Here is a 13036-nt window from a genome sequence, read left to right on the forward strand (position 1 = left end):
TACCTCACTCCAGGTCTTACTGGATGGGGTGAGGAGGAGGAGGAGGAGGGAGATCTTCCACCCGGCGGATGGGAGTGGCCTGCCTCTGGCACCACGAAGGCCTGGCTCGAGGTGGCAGAGGAGGTTACCAGCACCACCAACATATCATACACCTGCATACAGTGTAGGAGGCACTTCAATGACCGAACCAGGTCAGCCGAAGTGAGTACTCTTACTCATTCCCCTACAATCTGTCTGCCACAGCACTGCCCCCACCCCACATCTCCTTCTGCACTGCCAACACTACTCTATCACATCACTCCTCACACCCACTGAACCCTCATCCTCATCTTACCTGCACTTCCTCACTTCCCCAGTACTCCTCCCACCACTACCACTCAACCTAATCATCATACAATCTCATGGCTCTGTCTCATACTCACCCTCTCATGCATCTCTTTCACAGTCAGCCTCACCCCACCTGCCACTACCTGTGCTTCAGCCACAGGGCATGCATCATAAATGTGTAGTAGGAAATGTAAGGCAAACATGTCGTGAGCATGAAGGGGATGCACAAGGGTGTTTGAGGGTGAGTCATGGTTTTTACTTATATTTGATTTCTGATCAACTCACATTACATATTATATTGTCACCACTACTGCCACGCCTTGGCCATTCTTGACTGGATTGTGCAATAAGACTCTTCCATGAGGTTCTCCATGAACACCCATGATGCCTCCCATTGGGTCACCCTACAGTGGGTGTATGTGTAGTTGCACGACTACTTTGTGCAGGTGCCTGTTGCACAGCACTGTGTTGTGGAGCTCCACGTGGCGGAGATGGACGGCGTGCCTGGCGAGGCTGCTGATGTTGCTCGTCCTCCAATGGAGTGATGAATGCAGCAATGGAAACCCCCCTCTCTTCCTGACGGTGTGAGTGTAAATATGTTTGGACAGCAAAGTTTAGGGTATAATGTAATAATTTTGACTGTGGAGACAACGGTGTGGCAGGCAAAACTTTGTCTGAGGTGACAGAGTGCCCTGCTGCAATGAATGAGGTATTCCCCCCAACTGTCAAGGAATCCTCTGCATCTCCCAATGGCTGCTGACTAAAACACGTCTGCAACAACAGGGAGTGTTTCCCACAGCATGGGAAACACTCTGAAGAGAGTCCAAAATCACATTCCTGCTAAAATCTCTTCCCAATGAGGTCTGTCAATGACCTCAGTACCTCCCTAACTATCTAACCTGTCATTCTGCTGGCTTTAATTGCTGGTGGGAGTCCCGCATGCGGGGGCTGCGCGCGTACCAATTCGCATCATTGGGGAACCCAGAAGTGGGCGGGTTGGAGCTGGGCTCCGGACCCGCTCTGGGATTCCCCAATTTTAGTAACCCCCCTCCGCCACAAACGCACCCGCTTGGCCGTCCTAAAATTGACCCCTAGGAGTTAAGGGCAGTTTCTCAGAATGAATGGAAGTGGGTAGTTGTGTCTGGGAATGCTTCTGTTCACTGTGGTACATCAATGGTTTGAATATAGGGCTAGAGGGTGCGGTGTTCAAATTTCAAATGATACTAAAATAGGAGGCGTAGTAAATAATTCTGTGAACCAAAGGAAGCTGCAAGTCGATATTGATAAAATGGCGGAACAGGCAAAAAAGTGGCAGATGGAATTTAATGTCAGTAAGTGTGAGGTGGTACATTTTGGTAAAAGAAGTAATTATACTTTGAATGGGGGAAGGCTGGGTGGTGAGGAAGAGCAGAGGGATTTGGGGGTTCAGCTTCTCAAGACATTAAAAAACAACACCTCAAGAGGTTAAAAAAAGCTAATGGAATTCTGGGTTTTATTGCAAGAAGTATAGAATTGAGATGTAATTGTGAATCTCTGTAAAACTGTAGTATGACCACAGTTGCAGTACTGTGTGCAGTTTTGGGCCCCACGCAATAGGAAGGATATTGAGGCAACAGAGAGGGTACAGGACCGATTCACTAGGATGCTGTCTGGTATGAAGAAATACAATACAAAGAAAGACTTCAAAAATTAGAGCGGATTTCATTAGAACAGAGGAGATTACATGGTGATTTGATAACGGTGTTTAAAATTATAAAGGGATAGAACAGGGTAGATAGAAACCGACTTTCCAGTGATTGAGGAGTCAAAAAGGGACATAGATAGCAGATTAAATGTAAGAGATTTAGGATGCAAGGAAGAGAAACTTTTTTACATAGAGAGTTGTGAGACTGCAAAATGCATTGCCATTTTGCAGTCTCACAACTCTCTATGCAAAAAAGTTTCTGAGTTAGTGATTGAAGCATAGGGAGTTTGCATTATTAATGTGGACATAGAATCATAGAATCATACAGCACAGAATAGGACTTTATAATGCAAAAAATTGGCATAAAAGTGTGACAAAAATGTGACAACAGGAAGGAAGGTTTTGTAGACAGGACATTTGTTGGGTAAGGGTGTTAAGAGATATGGAACCAAGGCTGGTAAATGGAGTTAAGATACAGATCAGCCATAATCTAATTGAATGGCAAAATAGGCTCGAGGAGCTGAATGGCTTCCTCCTGTTCCTATGTTCCTGTGAAATGTGCGCAGACATAAGGGGGATGAAATTCAACATTGGTGTGGCCACTAAACGCATGGTAACGGATACGCCCCACAGAGGAGAGTACATGGTGATTTGATAATGGTGTTTAAAATTATAAAGGAATGGGACAGGTTAGATAGAAACAGACTTTCCAGTGATTGAGGAGTCACTAAGGGACATAGATATCAGATTAAGTGTAAGAGATTTAGGATGTAGAGGAGGAGAAACTTTTTTACACAGAGATTTGTGAGAGTGCAAAATGCACTACCGGAGTTACTTTCATAATTTTCCTTTCATGTTCCTATGGGAATTTCTTCTCAGGAAAACTGTTAGCGGTATCATGACAGTGAAGTAGTAATGTGGAACTTACTGCTGTGACTATGTCATAAGAACATAAGAAATAGGAGCAGGAGTAGGCCATACGGCCCCTTGAGCCTGCTTCGTCATTCAATAAGATCACGGCTTATCTTCTGCTTCAACTCCACTTCCCTGCCTGATCCCCATATCCCTTGATTCCCTTAGAGTCCAAAAATCTATCTATCTCAGCCTTAAATATACTCAACAACTCAGCATGTACAGCCCTCTGGGGTAGAGAATTCCAAAGATTCACAACCCTCTGAGTGAAGAATTTCCTCCTCATCTCAGTCTTAAATGGCCGACCCCTTATCCTGAGACTATGCCTCCTAGTTCTAGACTCTCCAGCCAGGGGAAACAACCTCTCAGCATCTGCCCTGTCAAGCCCCCTCAGAATCTTATATGTTTCTATAAGATCACCTCTCCTTCTAAACTCCAGAGCATATAGGCCCATTCTCTCAACCTCTCCTCATAGGAAAACCCTCTCATCCCAGGAATTAATCTAGTGAACCTTCGTTGCACCGCCTCTAAGGCAAGTATATCCTTACTTAGATAAGGAGAGAAAACTGTATTCCAGGTGAGGTCTCACCAAAACCCTGTACAACTGTAGTAAGACTTCCTTACTCTTATACTTCAACCCCCTTGCAATAAAGGCCAACATGCCATTTACCTTCCTAATTGCTTGCTGAGCCTGCATGCTAACTTTCTCTGTTTCTTGTACCAGGACACCCAAGTCTCTCTGGACACTAACACCATTTAAAAAATATTCTGTTTTTCTATTCTTCCTACCAAAGTGAAGAACCTCACATTTCCCCACATTATACTCCATCTGCCACCTTCTTGCCCACTCACTTAATCTGTCTATATCCCTTTGCAGACTCTTTGCATCCTCCTCACAGCTTACTTTCCCACCTAGCTTTGTATCATCATGCATGGTAAACATACCCTTCCAAGGGGATCATCTTAATGACCTAAAAATAATGTTACTCTGATCCTTGAAAGCCAGTGTGCTTTCTGTTGGGAACAAAGGCTTGCAAAAATGGGTGGGGAAAGTTAATTGGAGAAGCTATGCTTTAAAGAAACTGGCATGGACCTTCTTGTATGAGAAGTCTTCAAACAATAGGAGATTGTATGTTATTCATGTAAACATGCCATACCTGGAATTCCATTCCGTGGAATTTAGAAGATTAAGGGGTGATTTGATCGAAGTTTTCAAGATATTAAGGGGAACTGATAGGGTAGATAGAGAGAAACTATTTTCGCTGGCTGAGGAGTCTAGGATTAGGCCTAAATATAGCCTAAAAGTTAGACCCAGGACTTTCAGGAGTGAAGGTAGGAAACACTTCTACACGCAGAGGGTGGTAGAAGTTTGGAACTTTCTTCAGCAAACAGCAGTTGATGCTAGCTCAATTGTTATTTTTAAATCTGAGATTGATAGATTTTTGTTAACCAAAGGTATTAAGGGATATGGGGATAAGGTGGGTATATGGAGTTAGGTCACAGATCAGCCATGATCTCATTGAATGGAAGAACAGGCTTGAGGGGCTAAATGGCCTACTCCTGTTCCTATATTCCTTTAACACCACGCACACATTGGCACAAAATGAATGCATTTGTCCAACCCCAACAAAATGGAGAGAAATCTGGGCAATGCCAAGAGGGCTGGCTGGCACAGCAAAAATCTCCCATAATGATAAACCTAACTTGGATATGCCAGCCGTTCTTTCATCATGGCTGGGTCAGTATCCTGGATCTCCCTACCTAACCCCATTATGGGAACACCATCACCACAAGGACTGCAGCAGTTCAAGGAGAGGGTCCACCGCCACCTTGTCAGGGCAATTAGCTATAGACAGTAAATGCAGCCTTGCCAGCATTGCCGACATCCCAAGAACGAGTAAGGAAAAAAAAACCCTCAATGGATGAAATCATCTTCAACTGAATCCATTGTAGTAAATTGGATAGCCCGGTGGTGAAGGATAGAATACTAGAGCCTGGTCTTCAGTTGCTTCCAAGCCTCTATTCACAGAGCTCCACATTACTTACTCCACACCCTGGATAAGCTCTTGTATAAATGGATACAAGAGAGTCCCCAATTGATACGCACCACCTGAATACAATTAACACTAATTGATATAAATCATATAGATACAATTAGCATCCATTGCATAGAAGCAGAGGGTATCATAGCTCTACAAGAGAAAAAAGGGGACCATCCCCAGTGACCGTTTTAGTAATTATGTTGTTTTAAAGGCATATTTAAAATTTATCATTAATTATTACAAGAAAAAATTATATTTTGATAGAAACAACTGTGAATGAAGGACAAAAGCAAAAATACTGCGGATGCTGGAAATCTGAACTAAAACCAGAAAATGCTGGAAACACTCGACAGGTCAGGCAGCATCTGCGGAGAGAAAAACAGAGATAATGTTTCAGGTCGATGACCTTTCATCAGAACTAGAATGTAGGATATGTCACCCTGGCTCAGTTAGTGTAATTCTTGCCTCTGAATCCGAAGGTTGTGTGTTCAAGGCCTGCTCCAGGACTTCAGCATATAATCTAGGCTGATGTTTCAGTGCAGTACTGAAGGATTGCTGCAGGTGCTGTCTTTTCTATGAAACTGCTGAAAAGGGCATTAAAGATCCCAAGTCACTAATCAAAGAAGAGCAGGGGAGTTCTTCCTGGTGACCTGACAAATATTTATCCCTTAACCAACACCATCAAAATAGATTAACTGGTTATTCATCACATTTGCTGTTTGTGGGATTTTGCTGTGTGCAATTGGCGGCAGCGTTTCCTACATTACAACAGTGACTACACTTCAAAAGTACTTCATTGCCGAAAACCACATAAGGCTGAATTTTGAACATGGCAACACATTCAGAAAATGGCATTTTCATGGAGATATGGCGATAAATTTTAAATGCAAGCCAGGAAGAGAACAGAGGGGAAGATCTCCTGGTGCAAGTGGGCGGGTGATCACGACCTTAATGAGGAAAATCAATTGAAATTCCGGGTTATGGACCCGGCAGTCAGCCTGACTGACAGGCTGGTTGGCTGTCAGGCAGGAAGGCCGCAGCCGGGGGTCGGAGGGAGGGAGGGAGGATCATAGGCCGGGGAGAAGTTCGGTGGTGGGGGGGGGATAGAAGGAAGAAGATCAGGGGGGCCAAGGAAGAGATGGAGGGGGCTGAGGAAGAAGATCAGAAGGCCAGGAAGAATATCAGGGGGCCAAGCAGAAGATCGGGGCACTAGGCAGAAGATTGGGGGCCCAGGCAGAAGATCAGGGGGCCAGGAAGAAGATCGGGCAGCCAGGCAGAAGTTCAGGGCGCCAGGCAGAAGATCGGAAGGCCAGGAAGAAGATTGGGGTGGCCAGGAAGAAGATCGGGGGCCCAGGCAGAAGATCGGAAGACCAGGAAGAAGATCGGGGGGGCCAGAAAGAAGATCGGGGGGCCAGGCAGAAGATCGGAAGGTCAGGAAGAAGATCGAGCGGCCAGGCAGAAGATCGGGGCGCCAGGGAGAAGATCGGAGGGCCAGGAAGAAGATCGGGCCGCCAGGCAGAAGATCGGAGGGCCAGGAAGAAGATCGGGCCGCCAGGCAGAGGATTGGGGGTGCAGGCAGAAGATCGGGGGGCCAGGCAGAAGATCGGGGGGCCAGGCAGAAGATCAGGGGGCCAGGAAGAAGATCGGGGAGCCAGGCAGAAGATCAGGGCGCCAGGCAGAAGATCGGAAGGCCAGGAAGAAGATCGGGGGGCCAGAAAGAAGATCGGGTGGCCAGGCAGAATATCGGAAGGCCAGGAAGAAGATCGGGGGGCCAGAAAGAAGATCGGGTGGCCAGGCAGAATATCGGAAGGCCAGGAAGAAGATCGGGCGGCCAGGCAGAAGATCGGGGTGCCAGGCAGAAGATCAGAAGGCCAGAAAGAAGATCGGGGGGCCAGAAAGAAGATCGGAAGGCCAGGAAGAAGATCGGGCGGCGAGGCAGAAGATCGGGGTGCCAGGCAGAAGATCAGAAGGCCAGGAAGAAGATCGGGGGGCCAGAAAGAAGATCGGAAGGCCAGGAAGAAGATCGGGCGGCGAGGCAGAAGATCGGGGTGCCAGGCAGAAGATCGGAGGGCCAGGAAGAAGATCGGGCTGCCAGGCAGAAGATTGGGGGTCCAGGAAGAAGATTGGGGGTCCAGGAAGAAGATCGGGGAGCCAGGCAGAAGATTGGGGGGCCAGGCAGAAGATCGGAAGGCCAAGAAGAAGATCGGGGGGGCCAGGAAGAAGATCGGGGGGCCAGGCAGAAGATCAGGGGGCCAGGCAGAAGATCAGGGGGCCAGGCAGAAGATCGGGGGGTGGAGGGCGCCGAGGAAGAGATTGGAAGTCGGGTGAAGAGTCGGAGGTAGATGGTAGATCGGGGTCTCCGCCATCGGGGGGATGGGAGGGGTCGGACAATCGTGGGGTCCTGTCGGCGAGCTTGTTGGGCCTGGATGAAGCTCTCCTGCTCCTCCGAGTCCACAAGCAGTGCAACAAAGGCACTCACCTCATGGATCCAGCCCTTCCCGCTCGCTTTCACCTGACGTGGATGGGAAGGGATGGAAAACCCAAACAGGTAAGGTCAGATTTATTTTATTTTTCCAATACTCAAAATATTAAGCACCTCAAGTATCTCAATGAAGTACATTGCTCTTTTAAATATTGGCCCGTCGGCTTTAAATGGGGGCGGAACTTCATGGTGTCTGCTCTCCACACGCAGACAAACCTGCCTGGATTAGACCCAGAAATGAGCGTGTTGGAGCCAGGATGCCGTCCTGCCCTGAAAACGGAGGATTTTTACTCCCCACCCACCCCAACCCACCCGTTTGCGAGGGTTAAAATTTTCCCCATGGTGTTATGATGGGGTGGATGAAGACTGTGCCTAAATCTGCAATTGCTTTTCAGTAAATTCAAACTAAGTCAAATTCAGGTGTTCCCAAATCAACCTGAAATGGTTCTACTCACATCACATCAAGCTTTGAAGTCAGTTTGGCATCTATTCCCAGCACGTAACAAAGCTTTTTATGCGGTGTAGTTTAGAGACATGTGGTAAGGAGCCAGTGGATACAACAGCCAATTCATTTTAACTCAGCCGGACCAGGATGCCAGCAGCAAGGAGATCAAAGCAGGCTCACAGGTTGTTTCAGTAGAGCAAGTGTATGTTGAGTGTATTCAGGAGGAATTTCTCATTCAGTATGTGGATGGCCCGACTAGAGAGGGGGCAAAACTTGACCTCCTCTTGGGAAATAAGGAAGGGCAGGTGACAGAAGTGCTAGTGAGGGATCACTTTGGGACCAGTGATCATAATTCCATTAGTTTTAAGATAGCTATGGAGAATGATAGGTCTGGCCCAAAAGTTAAAATTCTAAATTGGGGAAAGGCCAATTTTGATGGTATTAGACAGGAACTTTCAGAAGTTGATTGGGAGAGTCTGTTGGCAGGCAAAGGGACGTCTGGTAAGTGGGAGGCTTTCAAAAGTGTGTTAACCAGGGTTCAGGGTAAGCACATTCCTTATAAAGTGAAGGGCAAGGCTGGTAGAAGTAGGGAACCTTGGATGACTCGGGAGATTGAGGCCCTAGTCAAAAAGAAGAAGGAGGCATACGACATGCATAGGCAGCTGGGATCAAGTGGATCCCTTGAAGAGTATAGAGATTGCCGGAGTAGAGTTAAGAGAGAAATCAGGAGGGCAAAAGGGGGACATGAGATTGCTTTGGCAGATAAGGCAAAGGAGAATCCAAAGAGCTTCTACCAATACATAAAGGGCAAAAGAGTAACTAGGGAGAGAGTAGGGCCTCTTAAGGATCAACAAGGTCATCTATGTGCAGAACCACAAGAGATGGGTGAGATCCTGAATGAATATTTCGCATCGGTATTTACGGTTGAGAAAGGCATGGATGTTAGGGAACTTGGGGAAATAAATAGTGATGTCTTGAGGAGTGTACATATTACAGAGAGGGAGGTGCTGGAAGTCTTAACGCGCATCAAGGTAGATAAATCTCCGGGACCTGATGAAATGTATCCCAGGACGTTATGGGAGGTTAGGGAGGAAATTGCGGGTCCCCTAGCAGAGATATTTGAATCATCGACAGCTACAGGTGAGGTGCCTGAAGATTGGAGGGTAGCAAATGTTGTGCCTTTGTTTAAGAAGGGCGGCAGGGAAAAGCCTGGGAACTACAGACCGGTGAGCCTGACATCTGTAGTGGGTAAGTTGTTAGAGGGTATTCTGAGGGACAGGATCTACAGGCATTTGGAGAGGCAGGGACTAATTAGGAACAGTCAGCATGGTTTTGTGAGAGGAAAATCATGTCTCACGAATTTGATTGAGTTTTTTGAAGGGGTAACCAAGAAGATAGATGAGGGCTGTGCAGTAGACGTGGTCTACATGGACTTCAGCAAAGCCTTTGACAAGGTACCGCATGGTAGGTTGTTACATAAGGTTAAATCTCACGGGATCCAAGGTGAGGTAGCCAATTGGATACAAAATTGGCTTGACGGCAGAAGACAGAGGGTGGTTGTAGAGGGTTGTTTTTCAAACTGGAGGCCTGTGACCAGAGTGTGCCTCAGGGATCGGTGCTGGGTCCGCTGTTATTTGTTACTTATATTAATGATTTGGATGAGAATTTAGGAGGCATGGTTAGTAAGTTTGCAGATGACACCAAGATTGGTGGCATTGTGGACAGTGAAGAAGGTTATCTAGGATTGCAACGGGATCTTGATAAATTGGGCCAGTGGGCCGATGAATGGCAGATGGAGTTTAATTTAGATAAATGTGAGGTGATGCATTTTGGTAGATCAAATCGGGCCAGGACCTACTCCGTTAATGGTAGGGCATTGGGGAGAGTTATAGAACAAAGAGATCTCAGAGTACAGATTCATAGCTCCTTGAAAGTGGAGTCACAGGTGGATAGGGTGGTGAAGAAGGCATTCGGCATGCTTGGTTTCATTGGTCAGAACATTGAATACAGGAGTTGGGATGTCTTGTTGAAGTTGTACAAGACATCAGTAAGGCCACACTTGGAATACTGTGTACAGTTCTGGTCACCCTATTATAGAAAGGATATTATTAAACTAGAAAGAGTGCAGAAAAGATTTACTAGGATGCTACCGGGACTTGATGGTTTGACTTATAGGGAGAGGTTAGATAGACTGAGACTTTTTTCCCTGGAGAGTAGGAGGTTAAGGGGTGATCTTATAGAAGTCTGTAAAATAATGAGGGGCATAGATAAGGTAGATAGTCAAAATCTTTTCCCAAAGGTAGGGGAGTCTATAACGAGGGGGCATAGATTTAAGGTGAGAGGGGAGAGATACAAAAGGGTCCAGAGAGGCAATTTTTTCACTCAAAGGGTGGTGAGTGTCTGGAACGAGCTGCCAGAGGCAGTAGTAGAGGCGGGTACAATTTTGTCTTTTAAAAAGCATTTGGACAGTTACAAGGGTAAGATGGGTATAGAGGGATATGGGCCAAGTGCAGGTAATTGGGACTAGCTTAGTGGTATAAACTGGGCGACATGGACATGTTGGGCCGAAGGGCCTGTTTCCATGTTGTAACTTCTATGATTCTATAAGAAAAGTGTATCACCACATTTCTCGGGATGAACCGGGCGGGTAATTAAAATGCCCCTGCAACTTCACCCCTCCGATCCCACTGCTTCCCACAGATCCTGATGTTAACCGCTCTTCGTAGCAGGTGAGGGGGACACCCGCCAGAAAGCAGCAGGGTCCTCCTTTAAATATGCAGATCAGGCTCCGATGATGTCATCAGGGCCCAACTGCAATCTGGTTTTCTCCCCACCAGGCCAACCCTATCGCGAAGAGGAACCAGGGCCTGATGAGGCCCAGAATGGTAAGTTTCTTTCCATTTCTTTTTGCATCCTTGTTTCCAGGGGGAGCACAAGCACCTACCATCCGACGCGCCCCCCCCCATCCCATACACTCACCTTTGGGTGTCAGCCGTGGCTCAGTGGGTAGCACTCGCCTCTGAGTCAGAAGGTCATGGGCTCGAGTCCTACTTCAGAGACCTGAGCACTTATTCCAGTGCAGTACTGAGGGAGCGCTGCACTGTCGGAGGTGCTGTCTTTCGGATGAGACGTTAAACGGACGCCCCATCTGCCCTCTCAGGTGGACAGAAAAGATCTCACGGCCACTATTTCAAAGAAGACCAGAGTCGTTCTCCCTGATGTCCTTGGGCCAATATTTATCCCTCAACCAACATCACTAAAAACAGATTATCTGGTCATTATTGCCTTGCTATTTGTGGGATCTTGCTGTGCGCAATTAGGCTGCATTACAACAGCGACTACACTTCAAAAGTACTTTGTTGGCTGTAAAGCGCTTTGGGGCATCCTGAGGTTTATAAATGCAAGTCTTTCTTTCTTAGTGTCAGGGGACGGTTTGATTGGGTCCCTGGTGGCTGCCTCCTGCCACCTCAAATCTTGCTCCCGCTGGCCTGCAACATAACTCTTCCCACTGGGTTCGGCGAGGGACTGACCCCGATTATGGTGAAGAGGTTCAGGAGTTAAGATCTGGTCCTTACGCTGCGGACGGCTGAATGGTTTCCCATGGGCCTCAGGCCACCTGCCCACCCCGATCACGTTCATCCTTTAAATCGCCCCTAGAGAAAGGGACCCTCTCTGTGAACCACCCCCCTTAAGCCCTTCTGTACCTATGAACATGTGACTGACAGGAAAAAACCCTCTGGTCCATCCAGCTTTCCCACGCAACTGCGATGCTTTGTCCATCACAATCTATACAGTCCCCACCCCACCTGGAAGCCACATGATCTCCTGGGAGAGGCAAGAAACCAGATAAAAACCCCAAAAAACAGATTTCCTGCAGAAATTAACCCCAAATCGATTTTCCCTGATAATGAATGCAGACAAAGGAGACATCCTTATTGATGGCCGAAGATGTTTATCAATGCATGCACCTCTTTCAGCCACTGTTCACAGCCACCGTATCTCACATAAACAAGCAGAGCTGTTGCCATTATGTCGAGGACGGGGTTGCTATGACTACCCCTCTGCCTCTGAGTAACCTTGTATTTGTATTTGTATGTACTTTGAAGACGGTATGAGCTCCAATTTCTCTGGCTGGAGAGCAATACTGAGCCAGCAGTATGCCTTGGGTCATATGTCACTGTTTATCAGCCATGCCTATCTCAATGTAAGCAGGTACCATACAAAGGTCGGTCCCTGTTGTATAAAAGCCCCATTTAGAGTTTTATGAAAAACTGTGTACATGTCATGGGAAATCATAGAATAGAATCATAGAATGGTTACTGCACAGAAGAAGGCCATTCAGCCGGTCGAGCCCGTGCCGGCTCTCTGCAAGAGCAATCCAGTTAGTCCCACTCCCCTGCCCTTTCCCCGTAGCCCTGCAGATTTTTTCCCTTCAAGTACTTATCCAATTCTCTTTTGAAAGCTACATAATGTGTGACTGTCTGACACAAGTCAAAAGTATCAGGAAGCCTTTAACTGGAGGACATCGTAAAACATACAGGGCAATCTCCGTTCACTATCCAATCTACTGAGATCAGTGGTTAAGTGCCTAAGATTCACTTAAAGGGTTCAGTTATCATTTGTAATGGAGGCCAGATGGTGAGTGTTTTCATTTGAAAATTAACTATTTCTTATTAGCATTGCAGATTGTTTCTTTGATGTGGTGGATTTCTAAAGTCGTTTGAAGATGAAAGTGGTGTGTGAGCAAACCTCAGTGCTGACATTATGACATGGGACCTGATACGATACCTTGGATCGTGTGACACATCCTGCAATCAAGGAATGAAATCATGATCTGGTATGTATTATAGAGACAATTGCTGGATAAAGCAATCCATTAGTGCAGGACCCATTTTATTCCAGGGCCGCCACTGGAGCTACATTTAAAAAAATACAGTTAAAGCTCTTTTTACTGAACCAGGAGAAGTTGTTTGTGAGGAAACCTATCATCATGTTTAAGAGTCTCCAAACCAAACTACTGAGAAATCTGCAGGCACCTGTAGCTTCCTGTTTGCCCAACACAGAGTGAACACTTTCTCCCCATAGGAACAAACCTCACTTACCTAAATCCAAAAGCGTTTAAATGCTGGTTGACAGAGTCAAGG

At 46.7% G+C, this 13036-nt stretch overlaps 1 long non-coding RNA gene across 2 annotated transcripts in view; it reads left to right on the forward strand.

The window, feature by feature from the left end:
- Positions 1–13036, forward strand: part of LOC137335402 (uncharacterized) — a 104406-nt gene that overhangs the window by 31620 nt on the left and 59750 nt on the right. For both annotated transcript variants that reach the window (XR_010966397.1, XR_010966398.1), the window contains one exon: positions 12570–12729. This is a non-coding gene — a long non-coding RNA (uncharacterized lncRNA). The remainder of the gene's footprint in view (positions 1–12569; positions 12730–13036) is intronic.

Source organism: Heptranchias perlo, chromosome 19, assembly GCF_035084215.1.
Source record: "Heptranchias perlo isolate sHepPer1 chromosome 19, sHepPer1.hap1, whole genome shotgun sequence".
Taxonomy (NCBI): domain Eukaryota; kingdom Metazoa; phylum Chordata; class Chondrichthyes; order Hexanchiformes; family Hexanchidae; genus Heptranchias; species Heptranchias perlo.